General features: G+C 50.8%; 1 protein-coding gene across 1 annotated transcript in view; it reads right to left on the reverse strand.

Moving 5' to 3' along the window:
- Window positions 1-13,759, reverse strand: part of SYNPO (synaptopodin) — a 60,035-nt gene extending 46,276 nt beyond the window's left edge. Inside the window, exon 1 of the mRNA XM_007071499.4 lies at window positions 13,639-13,759. The gene's annotated coding sequence lies outside the window, so the exon portion shown is untranslated. The remainder of the gene's footprint in view (window positions 1-13,638) is intronic.
- Between the last annotated feature and the right edge of the window lie 13,407 nt (window positions 13,760-27,166).

Raw genomic sequence — 27,166 nt, forward strand, 5'->3', positions numbered from 1 at the left:
TCTGTGACCACATGTGTTGCACCGTGCAATCTCCACTGACACAGCGAGTGGGGTTCAGCTTGGGCCATGAGCACAGGAGACTCTTGCTGCTCTTCTCACTGCTCAAAAACAAGGGAGGCTCCAATATCCCTTCACTCCTTCAAGGACGAGCAGCGGCTCTGATCTGATCGTTAGAAACAGACTGTGCTGACCCACATCGACTGACTAGCACATCTGAACACAAATGGGCCACAACCTTCCTTGAGAATGCCACCTAATGGCTGCTGCCTGTTGCCCACGCTGCACTGCAGGGGGGAGTGTATATAGAATTAGCTGGGCCCTCTCTGCACGGAGCCCCTGGGCGGAGTAGTAGGAGGAACTGAGCAAAGCATAGAGCCAGGAGGGCAAACCCCCATTTCATTTGCCGTTCAGTGGCATTTACAAGGAACCTTAGACGAGGGATGAACAGATAGCAAGTGTGAAAAATCGGGACAAGGCGGGGCGGGAGTGGGGGGGAGAGGAGAAGGGAAGGGGGGTAATAGGTGCCTATATAAGAAAAAGCCCCAAATATCGGGACTGTCCCTATAAAAGCGGGATCTCTGGCTGCCCAACCTGAGACAAGGGGCTAGTGCTCGTTTTCAGCTTCTGTGTCAGTCAATGGCCCTCTCAGATATTTAAGTGCAGGTCAGTGACTTATCCAAGGAACACAACTAATTAAACTTTAACGGTCCAGATCCAATTTGGGGCTGGGCTGAGCTGCCAGAGAATAGGGTTTTTCGTACCTGGATTGTAACTATAGGTTTACATAGCAAATTTCCCTTAGCTGCAGCTGGGAATTCCATCTACATCATAAGATAAGAACAGCCAGACTGGGTCAGACCAAAGGTCCATCTTGTCCAGTATCCTGTCTTCCGACAGTGGCCAATGCCAGGTCCCCCAGAGGGAATGAACAGAACAGGGAATCATCAAGTGATCCGTCCCGTGTCACCCATTCCCAGCTTCTGGCAAACAGAGGCTAGGGACACCATCCCTGCGTATCCTGGGTAATAACCATTGATGGACCTATCCTCCATGAACTTATCTAATTCTTTTTTGAACCCTGTTATAGTCTTGGCCTTCACAACATCCTCTGGCAAGGAGTTCCACAGGTTGACTGTGAGTTGTGTGAAGAAATACTGCCTTTTGTTTGTTTTAAACCTGCTGCCTATTAATTTCATTTGGTGACCCCTAGTTCTTGTGTTATGAGAAGGAGTAAATAACACTTCCTTATCTACTTTTTCCATACCAGTCATGATTTTATAGACCTCTATCATATCCCCCCTTAGTTGTCTCTTTTCCAAGCTGAAAAGTCCCAGTCTTATTAATCTCTCTTCATAGGGCAGCTGTTCCATACCCCTAATCATTTTTGTTGCCCTTCTCTGAACCTTTTCCAATTCCAATATATCTTTTTTGAGATGGGGCGACCACACCTGCACGCAGTATTCAAGATGTGGGCGTACCATGGATTTATGGAGAGGCAACATGAGATTTTCTGTCTTATTATCGATCCCTTTCCTAATGACTCCCAACATTCCCAACATGTTTGTGTTTTGGACTGTCATTGCACATTGAGTGGATGTCTTCAGAGAGCTCTCCACAAGGACTCCAAGATCTCTCTCTTGAGCGGTAACAGCTAATTTAGACCCCATCATTTTATATGTATAGATGGGATTATGTTTTCCAACGTGCATTACTTTGCGTTTATCAACATTGAATTTCATCTGCCATTTTGTTGTCCAGTCACCCAGTTCTGAGAGAACTGTCCCCTTGAGAATCCCCTTTTGCTGGTCCTCCTCCGTCTAATTATTGCCTGATCCTACAAGCCGTATGGAGTGTTTCAGGTTTGTACAGGCTGCATGGGTGAGTGAGGCACGCAGGACTGGGCCTCTAGGTCACGGACTTCTTAAGGGAGGGAATTCTCTTTCCAAATTGGCCAGGTCCCCACACTCACCCCAAGGCTCCCAGTGCCACCTTAGGAGCTCCTGGCCCAGCCATCCTCCACACCCCAGGGGCTCCACCCACAGGGGCCTCTAAGCCAGCCCCCTGTCCAATCCCCATGGACACTGATCAGGCCCTTTGCCCTACAAGGGGTATGACTTGTGCAAATTAAGGGGCTTCTGGCCACATCTCCACTCCCATGCTCACCTACGGCCAGGGGTGAAAGTAACTTAAAGGACTTACCAGTACACCGGAGTCCTGTACGGGGGACAGGACCTCAACCGGAAGGGGTGGGACCTGAACCAGAAGAGGCAGGGCCATTAAATCCCTGGGCCCTTTAATCGAGATTTAAAGGGCCCAGGGCTCTGGCTGCAGTAGAGGCAGCTGGGTGCCCCGGGCCCTTTAAATCACCAGCCTGGGGAAGCCGGTAGGGTCGGCGACGGACCAGCTCTTGCCAGCACGCTGTACCGGACCGGACCGGCTTACTTTCACCTCTGCCTATGGCATTACAGAAACAATCACATAACCAGCAATAATAAGACTCCCTGTATGGGCAGGGTAATTAATGAGTGACCTTGTGACTTGCCAACTTCAGAGGCTAATATTTACTGGCTGAGGGTATGTCTACACAGCCGGTGCAACTCCCAGCTTGGGTAGACGTGCCCACCTTGCCAGCTCTGCCTGAGCTAGTGACTAAAGCAGCTGCCATGGCAGCATGGGCGACTGCTGCCCGCATTCATACCGAGGGTCTCAGATGGAGGGGCACCCGAGAGGCTAGCACGAGCTGCCACCCTGTTACTTGTGGCGGGCTTGCTCAAGCAGGTCTAGAGTGTGTTCATCTCCCCGAGCAGGGATTTACACCGATCAGCTGCAGGGTAGGCAGAGACTATCCGCCCCACCACTCCCTGGCAATCCACATTGCAGATGCCCTGTCAGCAGTCATCGGAGCTAAGGGTTAAAGACGCACAAAGTACTGGTATGATCTGTCCATAGTACTGTGTCTGCTCGAATAAGATTATGGTCCCACAACGCTCCCGTTGCCTGCAGGAACAGGCCAGGAACAAGGCTGGTTTTTCATTAAGATGCTGGGTTGGGAATCAGGCTGTCAGGGCCAAAGTTTTCAAAGCTGGGTGGCGAAAGTTAGGTCCCTCACACTATCCTTAGCCATCTAAACAAATGGCCTGACTTTCCAAGGTCATGGACAGGATCCCTCTCTGGGGTTCATTTCTTCCGCCTTTGTGTTCTCACCCTTCTGGATCCGGGACAAAGAGGCACTGAGTGCCCTCCACTTCTAGTCAGCACTTGGCCGGAGCGGGGCCCTAGGAGAACAGGCTTTGACTTCGGTAAGAAAAGTTCAAGTTTTAAACTTGTGCCGGGGCGGGGGGGTGGAGTGGGGCGGGGAGCCATTTACTGATAAAAACTGATGGGGAAACAATCTTCCTCTCCATGGTCTATTTCCCTTCCGACTCCACTGCATCTGATCCCGAGCAAACTCCGCCCCCCCACCCCCTCCGGCCACCCCCGCAAAAGGGAAAACTCAAGTGAACGTTCCTCCTCCTACACAAACATTTTTGGCAGGCGCTGGTGGCGTTCGTGCTGCCAATCCCGGTGAGAGGGGCCTGACGAGAGCCTCCTGTATGACAGCCCCATCTGTTGGGGGAAAGCACGCGGCTTGCCAGCACAGCTCGACGTGCCCAAGCCACCCCCAGCCTCACTGGGCCCTCCAACCTTCCAGGAAGGAGGCTGGCGTGGGCCGTGTTCATGACTCAGGATGTTTTGAGGGAGGCTGGAGTGGCTGGCTGGCGATGGACAAGGCTTCGAGGGGTCCATACATTGCTCCTAAAAGTGGCCATGATGTGCCCAGGAGCTAAGGGGCACATCTGCAAAGCGCTCAGCGAGTGTCATCAGGCTCACCCTTGTGACACCCCTGGGACGGCCAGTAGGTGACAGGAATGGAAGTGTTCAGGGCTGGACAGCCCCCCCAGCGTGGGTCCCTCCTGCAGAGGGCACAGGAATTGGCAGGCGTAAGTTGGCACTGCCAAAATTGCCTACCCCTTGCTCCGTCAGGAGCGGTTGAGTTTGGCTGCCAGCTTGTAGGGCTGGCAGGGGCTGGCAGATCCCCCAAGAGCCCTCAGACCTCAGGGCACCCACCTCTGCATTAACTCTGTGCCTCCATAATATCTCCTGTGTCCCTCCTCCCTCTCCTGGCAGCAAAGGCCCAATGGAGCCATGCTGCCTTGACTTCCTTCGCCACTCAGCTCCAGGTAGCCTAGCACAGAGAGCAGGGCTTCAGGAAGATTATCCCCAAGTTCCAAACACCAGCTGCGCCAGGGGCCAGAAGAGGTTGATTCTGAGGAGACAGAATGGTTGGCTGGTGAAGAACAAGGCCTTGAGGGGTCTGGCTCTCACACTGGGGGTGAGATTATCCAGGTCAAGACAGAGTCCAGTGCCTATATTGCTCCTAAAAGATCCCGCCGTTGTGTCCAGCAGCTAAGGGGCGCATCTTCCCCCCTTGTGGCCCTCCGCAGGCTGGGTCCCATAAACCAGCTACAGGAATGCACCATCCCATCTGCTGGCACCTCTTGGATTTAGCACCTTTCATCCAAGGATCTCCAACCTCTTTACAAACAAGAAGCATTACTAGGTCGCAGGGAGGATGGGACTAATGTCCTTTGTATTGCAAATGTGTCAGATGAAGTGCAGAGAGAGAACAGAAGGGTGTTCTCTTTAGTGGTTAAGGCCTAGACCCCGGGGCCAGGAGGCTGGCATCTGGGTCCCCGCTCTGCCTTCCTATTAAGTCACTTCTCTGTGACTCCTTTTCTGAATCTGTAAAACAAAGAGAATGGTACTGCCCGGTCATCCTCAGAAGGGTCTTGTGCAACCTAATTCAGTCCCGCTGGGATACCGCGCTGAGATCCTCACAGGGAAGGTGCTATACAAGAACAAAGCAGTATCAAGTTACTCGCCCAAGGTCACGCTGCACACCAGTGGAAGGGACCCAGTCCCCAGCTCGAATCACAAGGTCAGACCATCCCTTTCTAAAATAGCCCAGCAGCTATCAATCCGGGAATCCTCACCCTTCCGTCCGCGCCAGCAGCCGCGCGCCCAGCGCTGTGGCACTCGAATAGTCCGGTCGGAGCACCTCTCTTGCTGAGAAATCCCAAGCTGTGGGAATCTCGGAGGCCAGCCCAGGCTGGAGTTCAGGGTGAGGGAATTGCTCCCTCCCACACCCCGCTTGCATTGGGGTGAAGATCGGCCACTCCAAAATGGAACCGACGTGCCACGCGGGAGCCATCCTCCAAAGAGATGGTCAAGAGCACAATGAGAGGGGGGCGACCCGCTAGGACTCCAGGCGCAAGGGCTGCGGGGCCAGTTTGGTGCAAACCGGAGACTTTGTTACTGGGTTCCGCAACAGGCTGTCAGCAAAATGAGAGAAGGGCAAAGTGGCCAGGTTGCTTCCTCTCCTCCCCCCACCTTCCTGGGGCAAGCCCCAGGTCTGATACACCAACGAACCATGGGGGAGGCAATGGCTCAAACAAAAGAGCCCGGCAACCAGAGGGTCTTGGAGTCTAATTCCAGCTGGGTCACTGGCGTGTTCTGTGCCTTTGGCTAAGTCGTTGATTTCCTCTGGCCACGGTCCTCACAGGCCAGCTAGCAAATGAACCAGAAGCCCCTGGGAAAGCAAAGGCAGCCCCTGAGCTGAACAGCTGGCCAGCCAAAGGAAAGTGCATTACCTCACTAGAAGCTAGAAGGGGGCAATGCTGGCCCAGAAATGGGGACAGCGTTGCTTTAAGTGGACTAGCTGATCTCCCCAGATGCCATTCCAGGTATAGCTGTAACTGAGTGCAGTTTGGGGCAGAGCCAGCGCTGATGGTGCAGCCCTGTGCCCAGACGCCTTCCATCTGTTGCGACCTCATATCAGATGCCCAGCTCTCCCTGTGTTCCCGGGGGCCCGGCCAAGACGGGCTGAAATGCTGCCTGCCGCGGAGGGGCATTGCAAAGACTGTGTGCTGGACGGCTGGCCAAACCTTCCTTCTCGGGATAAACCTGCCCGGCCCTTGGCCTTCTCCTTGTTCCGCTAAAGCCTCCGAGCCCACAATGAGAATGGGCCAGCTGTGCTCCACTGAGAGTGTGGGGCCGAGACACTGGGGGCAGAGGGGGCTAGCCAAATGCCCTCAGCGGGGGAGACAAGACCTTCCCAGCGCAGGGAATACTGAGACAGCTCCCTCCCTAGTGGGAGACCGGCCAGTTCCCTCCCTGTAGGACGTTGTCTCTGGGACAGCCCTCTCCCAGCAGGGGACGGGGTGTCTCGAGGAAAGCCCCTGCGGGCCTGGGACGGGGGATGGTGTCTGGGACAGGCCCAGGGGGCATCTGTAGGAAAGCCCCTGCCCTGCCAGTGTGGGATGGGGTGAGGGTGTCTCTAGGATACCCCATTCCAGCGTGGGTCAGGGGGATCCTTACCTGCCCTCAGGCAGAGACTGTGGGACCTGCCTGGCCTGTGGCGATTGTATTCTTTCTCCCGGGCTTGCTGTAGCCCCCGTGAAGGGGCAGGGCCAACCTGGCCCCGACAGCCTGCTCGAGACCCTGATGTCAGCGCTCTGCCCTCTGCCGTGTTTGATGCAAGGTGAAAAACAACAAGCGTCTCCCGTGGCTGATTTACTACCTTGGAGGAAACCAAGATGGAAAAAACAACATTCCAGAGCTCCTGTCCTCAGCGCGCTCCTCGCAGCCGGGGACACTGCAACCTCCCGCTTCCTGAGGGTGGGGGGGGCACCAGTGCTGCGCTGGGCAAACCACCAACACCTAGGAAGACCCCCGCCCCGCCTTGCACCATCTGAAGCGTGGTAGGATGGGGTTTGGGGATGGGGGTCAGGAGAACAGCAAGCGGCCGGAGCGGGGCTGTTTGGCAGGTGTCTCGTTAGCACCGTGCTGCATTCTTTTGATTACCTTTGCACCAGAACAGAGCTGAGGAGATGCTGCAAAAATTGGGGTGGATAGTGGGGGGTGGGAAGATTTTCCGTTTAAACGTCATTCCCCTCGTGCCCCCTCCACCCACTGCTTCACTGCAGGAGCTTCCGGGCCTGCGGGCTCCGCCCCAGCCCCACATTGCTGTGATCCCCCCCCCACACACACCTTTGTCCTTCCTCCCCCACCTCAGGACTCCCTGGGATGCCGTTAGTTGAGTGAAAGAAGAAAGAGGATCCTCACCAAAGCGCCAAGACCTCTTGGAGCCTGACTGCAGCTACTCCCCACAGCCCAGTGGCAACTGCCTCTGCTGGCCCCTGATGGTTGTGGGGTCATGAGTCTCCTGAGCACTCAGCTAGGAGTACGGACCCAGTGGCTTCCTGGCGCTGGCTGGGCCGGGGTAGCTCCCTCTGCTGACTCGGGCACTTGGCCCGGAGGTGATTAAGAAAAGGCTGATGGGGGGGGGGGGTAGGGGTAGGAGTGACTCTGGGAGGGTAGGGGGTGCCCCATGCACGGGTTCCCCTCCCACTGCGAGAGCTGCCCCCGTGTTCTCCCTGGGCACTTTGTGCAGCTCTGCCCTGCAGCAGGAAGAGGGTGGCTAGTTTATACTTTGCGACAAGAGGCTCCTTCCTCCCACGATCCCTCACATGCATATGGGCCACTCTGACTAAGTAACCCCTCAATAGCATCCCAAACCCACCACCTTCCCCGGCTCCAGCCCAAGCCCCAGTGTCTACACACCGACTTTTCAGCCCCAGAGCCCCAGTCAGCTGACCCGGCCCAGCCAGGGGGCTTTTATTTTTGTGGAGATGCACCCTGAGTGCCCTCACTTACCCCCTCAGAGCTAAAGTGGAGTTTAAATCTTGTGTCACCGTGGTGCTAGTCTTCTGCCCAGGAGGAAATTTCACTCCTAAACCCAACCCAGATTGTGCTAGGCACTGTACAGACACAGAGCGAGAGAGTCCCTGCCCTGGAGAGCTTCCAGACTAAGGAAACAAGACAGACAAAAGGGCAGAGTGGAAACAAAGGCACAAAGAAGCTAAGTGACTTGCCCTGGGTCCCGCAGCAGGTCAGTGGCAGAGCTGGGACTAGAACTCACGTCCTACTGTTATGAACACAATAATAGGTACATTGTGTGTGTTTATGACTGAGATGGGCTCAGATCAGGGCACCGGTTTGCTCCTGACTCCCAGACGCTGGGAAGTTCAGCTCTGGAGCCAAATCCTGTGACTCAAGCCGAACTCTATTTTGAGCCAAAGCAGGATGCCAGATCTGGGCACCAATGAAATATGCGGAAGTTTGGACTCTCTTCAGGATCTGAACTTTGTGACTCAACATATATCTGATACAGAGGGAGAAATGGGAGTTTTGCAACATACAGCCTTGCAAAATTTATCACCCCAAGCACCTGCCCTTAGCCGGATGATTTATGAGAAAGAAAACCTCATATTTTACTCACCTGTCCAAAAACAATGACTCAGCCGGAGCGAGGAGGATTTTGCAAGGCTGTGTATGTACAGACATTCGCAAATGCCATATACAGCCAATCCTCCTCCCTCACTTTGCTCACCCACACATTCAACTTTCTCGGCAAAGATTTAGCAGATGCTGTACGGCGGTCGGACATTACTAAGACTTCAGGACATTTGTAAAACACACTTCTGAACGTGTGCTAGCATCTGATGAAGAATCATAAATAATGAAAGCCAAACCATGTGTCAAATAAAGGAGCAAAGTACGTTTTGTGAGGCGGTATCCCACTTTGTTTTTTAACGTATGTTCCCAATAAAACTGGCAATATTCAGCAACTTGCAATGGGGTTCCCAATCAGCAGTGCGAATTGGCAAGGTTCTGCTCTGTCATTAAAATCCTCACTGCAGCTGGAAATCAGTCCCTCTTTTGGCCATATTATAACCACTGTGTCCGATTTCACAGCTGCAACATGGTAGATATGAAATATGACCTGTAAACGATGCAAAACACCCAGATAACTTGAAACACCGACTTAAACATGACTGCCGTATGCAAAGTAAGTGCATTCAGCAAAGTGATGATTGGCAACAGAGCTGAGCAAAATTTTTCGCCGGAAACATTTTTTGGCACAAAATGCAGACACTGAAATGTCACATGAATTCATATTGATTCTGTCAAATTGTTCATTTGGGGGAAAAAAACTTCTGGGAAAAAATTCAGAATGTTTTGCTAATATTTTGGAAATGAAACATTTTGATTTTTTTGGTTCAAAAGAACTTTTCATGTTGAAATTTCCATTAATTTTATTTTACTATTCGAAACCATTAAAAAAATTGCCAAAAGGAAACAGTGCTTTTCTAGTTCAACAAAACGTTTGGTTTGAACAGAAACAGATTTTTTTCTAACTTTTCAATTTGCCAAATATTTGCACTTTCGATCCAACCTGAACTCGTTCCCCCACCTTCCCCCGTGAACTTTTTGAAATGGCCAACAACCGAAAAAATCCATTGTTCGCCCAGCTCTAACTGACAGTTTCTTATGAGGTCACAATCCCACCACCCAATCGCTGTTGAAAACTATCTATCTCAATATTACCTCCCCCACCTTGTCTCCCTTAAAATCAAATGGTAAACTTCAAAACCTTCTAGCGTTTTTTCTCTTTTATCAGTATTATTTGCATTATAGCGACTCCAAGTGACCTCAACTGAGATCAGAGCCCCATCATGCTAGGCACATGGTAAGGGACAGTCCCTTCCCGGAAAACCTGACAATCTAAATAGGCAAGGAGGGAGAAAGGATTCCTATTCCCATTTAACAGCAGAGACAGGAGTTGAATGGCCATCCCTGGAGGCCCAATGCCTCTATTTAGCCTATTGCCCGAGAATCTTCCCAAGAAAAAATTTCATGAGGGCAACATTATGCTTCACCTTAAATGTGTAACTAGAACCTGGTCTTCCAATGGAAGCTGCTACCGGTTGCTGTCTTTGTTAGGGACCTCCTGGCCTTCCCTTCCTACCCTGAGCCTCCCTAGAGAGCAGCCTGTATCACACTGGCTCCTTACCGCCTTGCTGCGGCATCACTTTGCCCTCTCCCCATCCTGGACCTCTATCCTGTGACAAGATTGGGGCCCAATAAAGCTCTAGCAAGACAACTGGTTTTCCTCATCCATGCCAGGTACTTTGATTCCGCATGGCTGTATGGAAACACTCAGGGCCATGTTCCAAGGGAAGTCGAAACAACAGTGCCTGCCCATGCTCGCAGATCAGTTGCACTCCCGGTGAAGCAGATAAGCAGCTGTTAGCTCCCTGAGAGCACATCCACCTCCCGATCCTGCCAAACCATTACCGAGAGCCAGGTGTTTCCATGGCACCTTGAGAGATGCTTCATGGGTATCTTGGTCCTTGAGGCCAGCACTCCCTTTCCTGAACAAGCAAGGGGTCACCCTCAACCAGGGCCTGCTGCTGCAAGATTCTGAGTCCTCAGGTGAGGTGCTGTGTCCCTTCATCTCCCATTACTCAGTCCTTACTCAAGCAAACTTCCTTTGAAGTCAATGACCCAAACCCAGAGGGGCAGGAGCAGAGCTCCGGCAGCCCCTCTTGAAATTGCTGGGAAACAATGCGTGAGTAAAAACCTCAGCATTTGGGCCATTGACTTCTCTGGGAGCTAAGGGATACTACAGAGGTGAGATTAGATAGATACATAGACTGGCTTGGTTCCTCAGTGAGAAGACAGGGAGTTACTCTGAATTTGCAGCGTGTCCCTCAGCTCCAATTCTGGCCCATAGTGAGGTTGCTCTGTGAACCCTCTGATTATACTACAGAATGGTCCCACCATATCTCGAGAAATGGAAATTACGTTTCTTCCAGCATGGGAAATCAGTCAAGCTCCATTTCATCCCAGTTCCATCTCACACACTAACTATTCTGGAGGGCTTCATTCCGCTAGCCTTGAAACGGGGAAGCTAGTTTGAACATATCCCATTTTGTGAGCAACACAGGTGCGATGATGCAATCTGGCCTGGTCAGTGTAATAAGCGACTCTGGTGGTTTCCCACTGCTCTCCCCAGCACTGTCATATCCTGAGCAGCCGGGAGACGTTTCCACTGCCAGAGGGATGCATGACAACCCAAGCACACCCACCCTAATAGCAGGACTGTGCGGCTCTAACAGTAGCAAAATCTCCCTGTGAGACAGATCTGAGAGCAAGATCTAATCTCATACTTTTGCATTTCAAAGCCAATGAGAGGGATTTCAAATAATACATTGTGTTCGCTGACAGATGCGGGGGCTGTGGTGGTGATGACTGGTATGAAATATTTTCACCTTCAAAGGGAAGTTTCAGAAACCCCTGGACATGTTTGTAACAGAGGGGAGAACTCTGCGGAAGGCAGTTTTACCATCTGCCCAGTCGGGTCTGGAATCTGAAAGTTCTGTAGCAAGCGGGGGGTGTGTGTTTGTGTGTGTGTGTGTCAGTCTGGCTCCAGTTCTCGCAAAATGCCTGTGCAATAGAAAGAAACACACTGAGGGCATATTCAAACCAGTCCAAACAGCCCCCTGCCTATCGGTTCACGCCTGAATTTTCTGTTTTCTTTAGCATCCTCCTTTCCTGCTCTCTTTAACCCCTTCCGTGCTGGACACTCTGTAGGCGGACCAGCTCTGCGAATGACACCCCTTATGTACTCCAGCTCCCTCAGGAACCAATAGATGTTCTGTGGTCTCAGGACGGCATTAGCAAGGACAAAGCCTTAAAACTTTCTCTGTGCCTATCTGCCCCTACGGAGGTGCCTTCCTCCCCTGCACCAGCCCCAGTGAGCCTCATCAGACTCTGCATCCCACTTGCCTGCCCCCAGTCTAAGTCTTGCTTTCCCTACCCACCTATTTCTTTCCCATCTCCCCCCTCCCTGCTCCTGCTTCCTGCCTTGGCTTTTTATATGGGCTTCCAGCACCTCTACCAACTCCTCTGTTGGTCCTCAATACAGCGCCCTCTGCTGGCCTCCTGAGATTTCCCACCCTGCACTGGATGGAAGTAGCAGTATCCTGAGCTGAATGCCAACAGGGGGGCATGTGGGTGACACCTGCAGATGCAATCCCTCACCTGTTCCCTTCCATCGCTTGCGTTTGGAAGTGTTTTTGGAGGAGGAGAGGGGAAGCCCTGCCTCTGTATCCTATGCTCCTACAACCCAGAACCAGCAGGGCCAAACCCTGAAGCTCTTACTCAAGCAAATCTCCTGTTGGACCAGATCCTGAAAGTGCGCTGAGCACGTGCCAATCCCACTGATGCCAAGGGGTGCTGTGTCTGCGGAAGCAGCTCAGGATTTGGGGAAGGAAGAAAGGGGGATTTCTACTCCCCGGGAAGTGATGGGAGCCCCACGGCTTCAGCTGTTTAAACCAAGACTGGACCAAGCACTGGTGAACGCTGTGCAGGGAAGAGCCCTGCACTAGCAAGGGGATGGACTGGGTAGCCCAATGGTCTTTGCCACCTCTCCTGTGGCATCAGCAAGGAATGGAGACATCTCCCCTTGAAGGCAGCCTGTGATGGTCCGGTGATGTGACAGGAGGACAGGACTCTCCCAGCGTGTGGCAGTAGCAATTCTGCCACATGGTATTTCTCATTCTCTTGTTTTATCTCATTCCCTTTCCTCCTTCCCTAGCTTCTGCCTTTGTCCCCCCAACCTCCTGGCAGCCTGGATGCACACAGGGAGAGGTTACATATTCTGCTGGATTCTGAAGTGGGAGGAAGGGCCTTTCGCAGTTGGGATAGATATTGACACCTTCACACATCCAAGATCTGGTGGGGGGGGGGGGAAGAGGAGCCACAGAGAATCCATCGGCTGCATTTACTTCACCCTCCTTGGGTGGGAGGGTGTCCATATCTGGAGAGACTGGCAGCTGGGAGCATTTTTTACAGTGACAAAGACTGATCAGTGGGCCCCACGGGACAGCTGGGCCTCTCTACCAGCCCCCCTTCTGCCTAGTCACAGAAATGACCATGTTCCCCACAGGAAAAAGAAAGGGGAGCTGGTGGGGAGAAGGGGATCAGCTCACCCTCTCCAGCCTGCCCACAGGGTCAGTTTTATTTCTCCGGTGGCCTCAGACAGCGGAACTCAGAGTCCTTCTGCCCAGGGCTACACTGATTGGCTCCTCCTGGACCATCTGATATCGCTCTACCTTATTGCCCAGCCCCTGGGTAATGAAAGGGATATTGTTCAGGGCAGGAGCGGGCTCACGCATCCTTCCCTGCAGTAGGTAGGAAGTAACTCCTTGCAGTTGCACATCCTCAGAGCTAAGCCCTTGAGCGCATGCACGGATACCAAAAGCTGGACCTGGCCAGCATCCCTCAGCCCAGCTAAGACAGTCCAGCTCCACGGACAGTGTTTACAACTCACAGCCAGCTGCTGTGCCAGGGAGGAACGGGCAGTTGCATTTAGAGGGGCAGGAGGGAATGCCCTGCCTCAGCCTGCAACCTGAACTCCAGGGAGTAGCACCAGCTGGGCACTATTCTATAGATGGAAGAAGAAGTTTCCACAGTATCATTATTACTCTGATATCACACTGTGCTTTCTCTTTCCCTTTCCCTTCTTTCTTCCGCTCCTTCCCCCTTTCCTACTTTCCTTCTTCAGCAGGAAAATACCAAACATCTGATTGCCATGTGGTTTCCTCACCCTCTGTCTGCTCATCCAGAGCCAACCCCCAACCTCCTGCCTCATGTATTCGCCATCTCCCGACCCCTACCCTACCCACTTACCTGCTTCTGGAGAGCGAGGGCCCCAAGGCAGGGTGGGCACTGCCAGGCTTAGAATCTTCCTTCCCTGGCCACTTCAGCCTGCATCTCACAGAGCAACTGGGTCTCCTCTGTCTCCCTCCGTAGCCTGAGCAGGAACGAAGGAGGGCAGGGTGAAAAGGGGGGAGAGGGGAGGAGGAGAGGGAGGAAGGGAGGGGGGAGAGGAAACTTTAATAGCACAGAGCCCCTTTTGTTTCCAGCATATGGTATATTTCGGACATACTGAAGGCATTAGACACCTATATGAAAGTGCTTACACTGGAATATAAATGCAGCCCGTATCCAGCTCTCCGGGAAAGCATTCCATCACGGATCTGGAGCCTGGCAAAATCCAAACAGAAAAGGAAAAATGGGCAGCTTCCAAAGACCTCAAGGTTTCTCTTTCACCTGGACAGTCCTTCCAAGCTCTCTGGGGATGTTCCCCGCTGATCCAAATGACTGATTACTTTTAGCAGAGACGTCGCTCCCAAAGAGTAAAAGATGTGGAGACTTCCAAAGCAAAAGGGCCCCTGTCACAGACAGTGACCACTGAATGACAGGGAGAGGTTGGAGTTTGGTTGTCTCACAGGGGCACTTGCAGAGTGAGCCAAACCCAAAGCGTGACAGGTGGTGGCAGTGGGTCTGTGATGGCACCAGGGGGACTATGCAGTATTGGTGCCAAAGGAAAGGAAGTTTCCCTGTTACATCCATTGTGTCTCAAAAGCCCTGGTGGACTCTCCAGAGGCTGTGTCAAAAGCCTTGCAGATCTTAACAGCTCTAGTCACTCAGCTGGTCCCATAGGGACGGGAGGAGGCAGAAGGGTGGATGACATATCTGCCGCTGGCCTAAAACAATTTATATACATGTCTGGAGTCACGGACCAAGTGGCAAAACCTTCCGTGCTGCCCTCTCTTGCCCAGCAGGCTGTAGGGGAGAGCTGGGCATACCCAGACCTGGCAACCCCTCCTTACAGCCTGCTGGAGACTAGCATCCAAATGAGCACATCTGACTCTGATGAGATTCCTTGACCTGCCTGGAGCCACTTGGCATCTCATGGGAAAGGCCAAAAAAACTTTTGGGAGTAGACGTTTATTCTGTTCACACGTTGCCTTCCCCCCCTTTCCCCCTTCTCTTGATCTTTCTAACTCGCCTGGAGACTATGGGGTGGTGGAGGGAGGATCTGGATTCTGCAGCTGCTGCATGAACACAACTCCTGTGGTGCTCAGCTGGAGTGAAGCTCAGGATCTTTGTGGCTTAGGAATTTGCCTGCATCTGCCTCTTCTTCACTAGGGCTGTCCTCTATGAGCTCAACATAGAGAAGGATGGTTTCGTGGCTGAGACAGGGGGCTGGGACTCAGGAGACCCAGCTTCAAGTCCCTGCTCTGCCACAGACTTCAAGGGTGACCTTGGGCAAGTCACTTCATCTCTTCGTGCCTCAGTCCCCATTGGTACAATGGGATAATACTTTCTTTCCCCCTATGTCTGTGATCAGTTGCAGCTGTGAGCTCTTTGGGGCAGGGAACATCTCTTGCTTTGTATTCATACAATGGCCTCATTTGGAGCCTCTAGGTGCTACCATGATACAACCAATAATAAATAATAATAATCTATTTCTACAGTAACCACTGGAGATGTTAAAGGGGGTTGGGAGGAGTTCATTCATTCTGCAGTGCCAGGGTATGTCTACACGGCACCCTAAACCCAGGCTCTGACTCAGGTTTGAGCCCTGGCCCCTCTTCCATCCACACACAAATCAGGATGGCTTAAGTCAGCAAGCACTCAGGATGTGGGGCCTAGGGCCCTGGTAGAGGGTGGATCAGAGCCCAAGTCCCACTGAGACTTGGGTCCAAGCCCTGGCATTTTGCAGTGTGGCTGCAGGTCAAGCCGCAGACCTGAGTCAGAAGTCTCTGTAGTGCAGCATGGATGTGTTGGCATGGCTGTAAGACCCGGGTCCAGCCATTGTGAGCCCAGGTTTAGAATGCAGTGTGGACACTCAAGCGTGGGCTTGGGAACACACGCTCGGGTCCCCCAGACTTGGGCTTAGCGTGCAGTGTAGACAGGCCCTCCGAAGCCAGAGTTCCCAGTGTCAAAGTGCTTCTCTGGTGCTGAATCATTTCGGCCTAGTCACTGGGCGAGGGGAAGAGTGAGCAGTTCGGAGGAGCTGGCTAATTGAATAGGCTGTTTACACACCAACAGCTTGCTAATCAGCAATCAGCAGGCAAGGAGTGGAGAGATAGCGCAGCCCACGGCAATGGGAAAACACACACTACCTGATTCGGTTGTTTGACTCTGTGTGGTGCACTAACACAGCGGGGCTGATGTGCAAGTTAGGGTTCAAACGTGACCCACAGAATCATGCAAGGCAATGCCCAGGAACCTTCCCCTTCAGCACAGAGGAGTGCCCAGCGCAGAGGCCAGAGGTTGCAACAGGAAACACCCCAGCTCACGCCAAGCAGCAGGTGTGGGCAGTGCAGACTGGTAGTGCCGGAACGCCATGCTCCGGGAACCAGTGCATGCTGGGATCTGGCAGGAAGACGCGGATGGCTGCAATCTGCCCCAGTTCATACGAACGAGGCACACGCCCTGGGCTCCTGGCAAATGGCCAGCATGGCCCTTATATGGACAAACCTGGATATGACCATGCTAGTGTCAGCTCAAGGCTTCCACCCCGTCCCCCTGGCTGCCAAACCAACACCTAGCCAAAGGGGCACGAAACTGATCCAGTTTCCACCCGCAGCACTGCAGGGCTCCCCTCTGCACCAGTGACTGCTCCAGAGTCCGAAACAGGGTGTCTCTCCCCCAGCAGTCGTACCTGTGGCCAGGGCCGGGGCGAAGGCACTGAAATGAGACCGTCCTGATGAGCTCTGCGCCTGGACTCAGGTGAAAGAGCATGTCGTCCCCTCTCCAGAACCGCAGCAAACCCCAATACCTCAGCAAGACAAGCGACGGCCACAAGCCGCGCGCACTGGGCAGGCTGCATGGTTAATTGGCACTTTGTCCAGCGATGAGCCCGTCACACTCCAATTTGAAGTAAAAAAAAGCAGCCAGTAAAAAGCCTTTATAGCTCTTCAGAGCTCATAAACCTGCAGGGCTCTAGCAAGGGGCCACTTGATTGGGGGCAGCCAGGAAAATCGATTGCAGATTTTGGTAAGTTAAACATTACAGCATTGCAAGCCCCGAAGCCTGGTTTGCTGAGCGGACCCCCAGGGGCAGAAATTAATCAAGGGAAGCTTTATGGGTGCGGGGGCAGGAAGGGACACTCTTGTTTTCCCTCCTCCCATGCTCCATTCTCATTTTCTCCCTTGGCTAAGGTACAGCAGACTTGTGAGGGGGGTTTAGAGAATATATGTAGTGTGCAGAACACATCTCGGGCAAAGCAGATCCTATAGGAGGACAATCACTCTGTTTGCCATCTAACCCTAATATAACTCCTCAGGTGTTGTGCCCTGAAAGGACGCTCCCCCACACAACAGGAGATACACAAAATCACCCGTGCAGATCATGTTTTCAGAAGCTGCCCGCATCGCCTTTGTCTTCTGTGATTTCCTCTAACTTTTCCCATTGGGTTGCATCCCTTAAAGAGACTGGATGCTCTGGTTTAATTGGGACCATCCTGATGTTTCCATCTGATAGCTTGGTGGCCTAAGGACCATCTCATCTCATCAGTCAAAGCACTTGGGTGTTTGCTTGTTTTTTAATAGCTACAGAATGTTTGTTCCAGCCACCCTGATGTGCAAGGGGTGCACAAAGCACTTCCCAAGCATGTGTCACAACACCCATCGTTCACGGCCAAAGTTTGGCCGGGCAACAACGTTGCAATGTGAGCCCGAGGGGGCAGTGACCCAGCCCCCTCAGTGTAAAACCCCTGCAGGGGTCAAGAATCAAGGCTGAAGGGGCAGGGCACCTGGCTGCTACCAGAGCCATATAGAGGAGGGAATTGAGGACACTGGAGTGCAGGGGGAAGGGTCTGAGCTCAGACACCACTTTGCTGTTCCAAGTGGCACTTTCTTGACCCAGGTAGGGCAGCCAGAATACAGAACACTCTGATATTCGGTGACCCTAAGAAACATCGCCACAAAAATGCTCCGGTTTTGGATTATGAAACTAGGGTCACCTGAGCACCCCAGAGCTTCATGCTCATCCAGCTCGTCCTCTGGAATCTCCTCCCATAACCCCCAATCCCAGTGGTTCTCAAAACATGGTCCACAGAGCGATTCCAAGTGGAGCTGCGTGTGTTCACCACAATGGGGAGACATCTATCAGTCTTCAAGCAGCTTCCTGCCAGTGGTATTCTAGCCCTGAAATCTTAGGCTTCCCACAACGCCGTTGAACTAATGCCCCAGCCCACTCCCTGCACCCTATGTGGCTACTTCATGCCTTTCTTTGCCAAGCGTTTCTTTGCTGTGAAATTAGCCAATGCATAGGCCTGGTCACAAATTTTCCATCTAAACTTATTTTTTTTAAATGGAAAATTGGGTTTTTGTCAAAACAAATATTGCCATAGGAAGTGTCTGCTTTCCTTGAAAATGTTTGATTTTCCGTCAGAAAACCATAAACCTAAAAACCGAACATTTGGGGTTTGGGCAGTATTTAGATAAACTTTTTCCAGCTTTTAGGCAATTTTTTTTTTTTTTTTTTGGTTTTCAGCAGTTCTCAGGTGAAAATTTTCTGGGCTTTGGCAGTTTTCAGGCAAAAACTTTTGGGTTTGGAGCGCTTGGTTTTTTTGAGAAAAAGGCAGAATTTTCCAATGGGAAAAAAAACAATTTTCCAAACAGCTCTATTCACTCGTGATCAGATTTGCTGAGAAGACAAAAGTGGAGGGGAACCAAACCCAGGAGGAGAGAGCTAAACTGCAAAGCAACCTGGAGAGATGAGAGCAGTGAGGTCTTGACAGAACGGAGATCCTCAGTATAAGTAAATGTGATGTCCTACACCCAACAAGAGCAAATCGGCAGCATGGATTCAAGCAGCCACACGTGTTCCATTAATCACCCTCCAGTTCCTAGTGTCACTTTCTAAGTAAGCCAAGCACTAGAAGGTGTGGAGTTCAGAATGCGACATATCCACAAGTGGATCTCTTCATTGAGTAGTCCACAATCTGACCATGTTGGAGCACTGTGACTCCACCTTACCTCTTTGTAGGCAGTCGTGACCTATTGCACCATTAAGTTGCTGCTCTTGTTCTTTGCTGAATGTATAGATCTCGGTCTCTTTGTTTGGCCTGTTCCGGGTCGCTCTTTGGATGCATTTATTGATGGCATGACAGCATCACCCGCTATAGAATTGATCTCTCCCTCTTGTGTTCCTCTTCCTCACCCCCTCCCTCTGAGCCCCCTGCCAAGCTGTCTCTTTCCCCTCTCCCCACTGTAACAGCATTCTAGCTGCTGGACAAAGGACATTTAATTATTCCCAACTGGAGGTGTGTCAGAAACATACATTGCTCAAGTTCTAGGGCACTGAGCAGTATTTCTGATTTAGAGTCTGGGGCTCAAACTCAAGGATGGCTCACAAGTGAAAAGGCGCTGGGTGATCTCTTGCCCAACTCTCCATTCATGTGTACTGCAGAACTACCCCATCATTGGGTTTGATTGGCGGTTTCTGATTAAGAGGGAGAGGTCCAGGATTTAAACAGGATGGGTGGCTGTGGGTCAGGATTAAGGTGCATTGGCAGAGCTGGAGGGTGGGGTCCCAGGATTGGAGCAGCAGGGGGGTACTGCAAGCTAGGAGGGAGGAGCATTGACAGAATTGTGCACCAGAGCAATTGTATAACCGTGGTGCACCGAGATGTCATTTTTACAGCTGACTTCCCCTTTAAGGGCTTGATCCTGCTGTTGTTGAAATTGATTGGCTTATTACCATTCAATGAGTGCAGGGCACTATACTCTTTGGAACACAGAAAAGGGAAAATAACACAGAAAGGCCGCAATGGCCAGGCCTGAGCAGGAACATGAGAGAAGAGCATCGCCGCAGAGTACTAACCAGGACTGGGAGTGTGTAGACAGCTATATCAAATGTGCAGCTTTGTTTATCGCACTGGGAGCTGTTGGGGACGATTATGTAAATATATATTTTACAGATGTTCTAACCACATAGTATTTATCCAGTCGAGAGTAACAGCACTTCCCGCTGCCATAGATACAGCTTGTCATGTCAACAGGGTCCAACCATCTGCTTGGGGAGTCTGTGGACGTTCAAGGGCTTTACGGCTCATCAAAGCAGCAGCCCAGTAAGCACGCCTTTTGGAACAAACCCCGTGAGAAGACAGCGGGGGTCCCTGAAGACAGCGGTTGGATGAAACTTTTGTATGAAGCCAAGAGGAGCACCATGGAGGGCCGCCAGGACTCAGATAGAGTTCTGAGGCTGCTTTGCACCGTTCACATGTCAGATGCATGTAAGCACGTAGTGTGGCATTAGCTCTTTACACAACAAACGTAATATGAAGGAATCTCATGGCCAAATGGGGCCCAAATAACCATGTTTACTAACTCTATGCAAGGCCTAGCTACATATATAAATATTCAATTTTTTTTCCAGAGGCAAATTAGGCTTTAGACAAAACAGAAATTTGTACAGAAAGTGTCTTTTTTCCTTGAACATCCTGAAAAATTTCAGTCTTTGTTTTTTTTTAATAAAAAGTTGAAAATTTTCAATGGAAGCTCCCCCCGTTGCCACCACCACCATCTCTGTTATTTTAAATCACACACAGCTTCTTTAATAACATCAATTCTGAGGCCCGAGAGGGAGGAAGACCTTCTCAAAAACGTCTAAATCCATCTCACCTCCAGGCTCTGGATACTCTTACAATCCAGAACTGTCACATTGTCCAGTTCGCTGGACTTCATCAGCATATACTGTACAGCCCCATCACACTGGTAAGGTATGGTGGGCTGCTGTCACTTTCCGTCAAATCTGTTGCACACAGATTTATGAATCTTAATAACACCATGCATGGACTTTGACTCTCAGCTGCTACAGAATTCCAGGGCCCAGTTGCTGTAAGAAGGGTATCTGGGTGTGTGTCTTAGCTGGTGAACTTTCTTAACCTTCCCTCTACCACACCTCACAGATCCATTGGCGACTTTACTGGAAGTCTTGATTCGTGGCAGGAAGAGTCTGGACGGCCAAGTTTGTTGTGGGAGTCATGAGAATTTGGAGAGAATGAGAGGAAATGGGTGGGGTGGGGGGAAGTTTGATGAGGGAGGGGGGTGCAGAGGGGAAGGAATTTTTCCTTCCCAGTGTTTTGGCTGCTTCGGTGTGAACTTGTATAAATTTACTCCTTATCTCTCAGACCATTTGATGTTTCCATGAAAAGAAAACAGTCTGCAGAAAAAAAGGAATCTTGATATAATATCCCTTTGGCATTGTAAAGAATGTTAAACGGCTCTAATCGGCTGGGCCTCTTCAGCACACTGGGGCTTGCATAGTTCTGGGGGGAGCCACTTCTGGCGGACAAGGAAATGTAAAAGAGCAGCTTCTTATGCTGGGAGTGTGCCGCCCAGACAGGTCTGGCTTGAAGATGGAGGGTGGCCTCTCTCTTTCCTCCCTCTCCTCCCAGGGGGAGGAATTAATGACTTCAGAGTATATTTACCCAGGCCCTGGCAATCTTCAAGTCAGTGGTTCCTAGTCTGCAAAAAAAACCAACACAACTGCAGGCTTATGAACCAAGATGTCTTGAACCAAGATCATCAGATCCAAACTCGGAGCCGAACTCTGAGGCTCGGGTCTGCCCCCCTTTCTGTCTTTCAATAGTCAAGCCCCATGGCCCTCAGCCTTTTCCATAGCACAACCTCATCTTACAACATCAACAAAGTTTCAGGAACACCCCCCCTCTTCCATCTAGCCACAAAGAAAGGGAGAGTGGGCAGGACCCCCAGGCCAAGAACCCACGTTCTAGACTGGCCTAAGGTTGATACAACCACCCCTTCCTTCCAGTCTATGGGAGTTCAAAGACAATGAACGGAACTAGCGCTTTGAGCCTCACACGCAGTGGGCCAAAATGCGTGAGCTGGAGGAAAAGGCACCTGCTGACAGGAGAAGAATGACACGGGCTACGTAAGACCCACAGGTCTTAGGAAATCCGAGCAAATGTAAAAGGCTCTGTTCTGTCTTCAGTCAGAGCCTTACCCAGCAATTTACTTCAATGAGGTTGAGCTGCAAAGGTGAAACAGAGAGCAGAAACAGGACCCAAGTGTCTAAACTTAATGCCGTGCAGTTGGAATAACCTGATTCACCCATATCAGTGCTTAAGATGCCTTTAGGGGGTCCGGGTGCGTAGGAAAACCATACCAAGATATATAAGCAAGATGACATGGGGTGCATTAGCCTATGTTTCATAGAGTTTAAGGCCAGAAGTGACCACTAGATCATCCATTCTGACCTCCTGTATAGCACAAGCCATTAAATTTCCCCAGTAACTTCTACACTGAACCAATAACTTGGGTTAGACCAAAGCAGTGGTTCTCAAAGGTATTTGATAGCCCCCCCCACGTTGTATCGGCAGTAGTTCACGTCCCACCCACCCCCAGCCACACAAGTGCATATACCGATTTTTTAAAAAGCCAACATACATCACTAAATATTAAAACCAGCAGGGCATTGATTCAAGCAGAGCCACCGAACCACTGTGATCAGAACAAAAGCAAAACCCTGAGACTGTGTTCGATGCTTACAGTGAAACGTGCACACCGCAGCGTAGCAACTGGATTAACGTACGGAGGGCAACGATTTTGTAAAATGCTATGCCAGAAAATCCGTCAAATGCACAGTGCCTTCTAGAGTGAAACACACAGCACCATCTGAGGTCCTGATATGCCTGGAGGAATCCGCTTGGCTAGTTATTCATTGCTGTGGGTAAAATGTGTGCAGTACATTGTTTTTCTTAAAGCTTCTCCCCCCCAAATACATTTCACACATCCTTCCCCCAGGGGGGCATGTCCCAGTTTGAAAATCTCTGGACTAAAGCATTTCAGTTCTCAGAAAACTAAATTGTTGTGTGTATCAGAGTGCATAGGGATATAGACACTAACCTAGGGTGACCAGACAGCAAATGTGAAAAATCGGGACGGAGGTGGAGGGTAATAGGTGCCAATATAAGAAAAAGACCCAAAAATTGGGACTGTCCCTATAAAATCGGGACATCTGGTCACCCTACACTAACCCCTTTTTTGGATCTTGCCAAGAAACAACTGGAAGGCTCAGACAGACAGGTAAGACACAAACCATTTAAGATCCCAGCAAGTAGCTCAAAGCATCAAAGACACAGGAATCATCTACTGCTTCTACACTGGGAAAGAGGTCACCTCACAAACAGCCTTTCAGACAAGAGTCTTATTAAGCACAACACGGGCTCTGAAATATTATTATTCCCTTGGAGAACTGGTCCCTCTTGCAAGTACTGTAGTTCTTCTGATTTACAGCTGCAACAGAAAAACCTGCATGATCTTCCCATGGCATAATAATAACATTCTATCCAATCTGGGAATTGCGGAGCGAACCCCCAGATAAACCGTCACAGCCTCACAACACTAAATGTGTCGAGGTACGCGCATGTCCTTAAGAGGGACAATGTGGTGCAAATTCAAATGGTGCGTGAAAAAAATCTACAATACACTGTATAATTATAGATACTGCTGTGATCTTATGGAATATACTTGAAGGCAAACGAGCTGGAAGCATTATTTTAAAAGACCCAACCGTATGGGGTTTCTCCTACACAGGCCGGTGACTTGCTCGTATGGATCATGCGTGCAGTTATCTTCCGCAGTTCTGAAGACCCATGTCAGCAAACGTATGACTAAGAGCTCTGATGCTGCGCAAGGAAGTCGCTACTGGGTCTACCGGAAACTAGGATCTAAATTGCTGGGCATGATGAGCGTCAAGGGAGGAGGCAGGGCATTGGCAAGGCTGAATTTGTTCCCTTCAATATTCTAAATTGGTACAAGCTACTCAGCTGGGCCACTTGCACCCACATATACCTGGTTTTTGACCAACTCACCCCCAACGTGGTCCTTACAAGAGCATTTACATCACTGCTGGATTTGGCCCTAGCTGTACAGGAAATGACTAGCACGCAGGCACACAGATCACTACATTGTCATCATACAGTGAAGGCCAGTTACATCCTTTGATGATACGGTACTATTTTGTCATGCAGAGATAACAGTTGGGCAAAACAACCGGCCCACCATCCCGCCCCTCCACACACACACACACACACACACACACACACACACACACACACTATCTGCACTTAGGTGACAAAGATGCAAAGTCATAAATATGCATTCACCCCACAAAACAGAGCGAGAACGGCACTGCATATTACACTGAAATTTCTCCGACCAGCGCAGGCCCATGCCAATGAATAGGTGCCCCACCTACGTGGAAACACATATGCTCCATATCTGTAACGTGGCCAAATGATGTACAGATCAATGCCGAAACATGCACTTTCATGCATACACCAATGCCAAATACGTCCATTCATGTTTACACAGGCTGATGAGATTTGCTGGGCTGTGTAATTCATTGATGTCAGGAAAGCTTTGCTTAGATCTAGCATAGGGTTTTACGCGGCCTCCAATCACCACAGTATCTGAGCCCCTTCCATGGAAAAAGAAAAATCAATAATGCAGTCCTTAGTCTTGGCGTCTCTGACACTTCTCCCTTTGCAGGGGGAAAAAACCCTCTGCTTGTGGCACTTTTCGTTTGGCGGGTTGCTTTGGTGGCTGTTACAGGGGTTTATTTTGGGGTGGGCGTGGGGTATTACGTTAGCTGGGCGTGTCAGTGTGGGTTGTGCCATTCTGGCTATGGTGCAGAGGCTTGTGGAGGAGGAAGGTTTTGCAGAATGTCCTAATGAAGCTCAGATGCCACATCCGATTCCCAGTGAGATTTTTTTTCTGCCTTTATAACCAGTGCACAGCACACCCCTGCAAATTGGCATGATGCCCACAAACACACCCTTCCCTTCACCCTGCACTACGGAGTCCACTAACCCCCACAGCAGGGAAAGCCAGGGCCATTGGAAGAGCCATTCCGAGCATGTGCAAACTCTGCTGTGGGTCCTGGCCATGAGCTCATTGAAGCAAGTGAGGGAACATGGAGGTTTCAGCCACAAGGCCAAACTGAATGATACGCGATGTCCAAACCGCCAGCTGGGCTTCCTAGCTGTCCTGTAAAAGGCCGGGAGATTTTTACAGCAGGGTCTGTTACCCAGCTTTCTAGCGTAACTGCCCTTTCAACCTAACCAGAGATAAAGCAAGTTCTGTGGGAGGGCTGCAGAGTCTTGAGTTTCCTTGCGCTTCAGAAAAATTCCTCTTGCAGTCGTCTCTGACACAGACGGCTTTCTTTTCTCCTTTGAGAAACCAGACAAGTTCTCCTGGGGTACTAACGGCAAGAAAGCCCCTTTGTTCAGCTCTGCAAACAGGGCCACGCCACGGCCTACCCCCGTTTCCTAATTACCGCCTCCCGCGCAAGGCGCTCGATCCCCAGTGTCTAGCCAACTGCCCCAGCATTAACCTTGTGTTTGTCTAAGTGATCGGCCTCCTCCGTCCAACAATATAGCACTGTCTATCCTGCAGCCCACACCATTTCAGGGGGCAGGCAAGGCGGAGCACGGGGGCGCGCGCGTGTGTGAGAAAGAACGTGAGTGCCCACGTGTGTGTTGGCGTGAGAGTCAGCCTGCCTGCCTCATCAGTTGGGAACGGCTGAGGTGGGGATGCAGACACTGGAACAGCGCTGAAGAGACCTTCACCTTACGGCTGGTTGGGAGCAGCCAAACATTTTGATCAAAGAAAGAAGGCAGAAGAACGAGCCTGGGCGGGAGACAGAGGGGGGGAATTCGGCCCTCCATGAATGAGCAGCCATTAATGAGAACCAGCTGAGGATATTCTGCCCCCTGCGTTCCTTCCCTCCCCCTCACCCCGCCCACACCTCCTCTTGGCTCACCCTTGGGGTCAGTTTGTATTTTCATAAGTCTTGATTGCCGAGAAATTGGAGGCTTGTGTGCCAATGAGGGTCTGATTTGTTAATGGCAGGCCCGAGGCAGAGAGCACTGAAACATGAGGAACTGAATTACAAACTCCAGCCAAAGGACTCCTAACAGGGCGGGTTAAACCCCCCCACCTCTCTCTGTAGAATGGCTGAACATCTGTGCAGCAAAACCTCAGGGACTCCCCATCTTTCCCTTACTAATCAAACACATGTAGATTAGGGGCATGTGTTTTCCTTGTGGATCCTGCCTATCACACATGCATTTTATGTGGCTCAGGTGAATTATTTGGCTCCCATGTATTTCATATGGGGCTTTGTTCTTATGAACAAAAAAACGCCATATGAACAATGGAAATCACATGGAAGTTACACTGGAGGACATGGATCCCCCCCACCCATGTGAATGCTGGGGTATGGGAACATGCCTCCCATTATCTATGTAGCAGAGGACCTGACCTAGTCAGTAAAGTGAACTGAGCCAGCAGGCTTGATCCAACAGGTTTGTGTGTAGTGATTTCCCTTCTTCTCCTTTTCTCTGGGCTGTTTCGTGTGGCAGTAGTGGTTGATGCAACATTCTTCTTTATATTGCCTGGACCAGGCCCCGTTGTGCCAGGCGCTGTACAAACACTGAACAAAGACTACTGGTCACCTTCTGGTCACATTTTCTACACGGACTCTCGTTACCAGCTTCGAAAGCAGAAGCAGCTGGGGCACCAACAAAAGAGTGATGAAATCACTGACAACGATTAATAAGTAATAATACATAGGGCTTATTTAGTGCTTTTCCTCAGTAGATCTCAAAGCATATTAGAAAGGCTCCCCTCTGCTTCTTCGTATGGCATGTATTTGCATGTGCGTGACAAATAATAGAGGTATAAAGCTGATGCGTCATTCGACGGAACTGTGGGAGAGAGTCATCGATAAGAGACTAAGCAGCGACGTAGATATTATTGCAAATCAATATGGCTTTGGGCCAGGAAAATAGACCTGAGATGCTGGTTTTGCATGGAGGCAGCCAGTGGAAAAATTGAGAGAGAAAAGGAAAAAAGTGTTCACATGGTATTCACTGATCTGGGAAAGGCCTTTGACTCAGTTCCAAGGAATGTCATCTGGTGGGGTGTGAGGGAGAAAATGGTACCAGAACTTTATATGCGGCTTGTTTAAGCCATGCAGCCAGGATGGGCAGAGATGGTGCCCCTAGCCTCTGTTTGCCAGAATGAGCAACAGGGAAACGGTGTGCTGTCATCAAGGAAGACATGTCAGCATGTGCCATGGTAGAGGACATGGCATTGAACAGAGCACTTTAGAGGGAGAGAACTCGTAGAGCGGACCCCATTTGATGGGATTAATGCAAGGAAGAAGAAATACATGTGTGCGTGATGTTGCTCTCAAGTGCAACTCATATTATATTTGCAACATCAAGGTCAAACAAACACACACAGCCTCTTTCACAATAGCACCACTTTCCCTAGGCCACTTCTGCAGCAAATAGCAACCAGCTCACAGAACCCCAGCCTGCCTC

This window comes from Chelonia mydas, chromosome 8, assembly GCF_015237465.2.
Source record: "Chelonia mydas isolate rCheMyd1 chromosome 8, rCheMyd1.pri.v2, whole genome shotgun sequence".
In the NCBI taxonomy this organism is placed as follows: Eukaryota; Metazoa; Chordata; order Testudines; family Cheloniidae; genus Chelonia; species Chelonia mydas.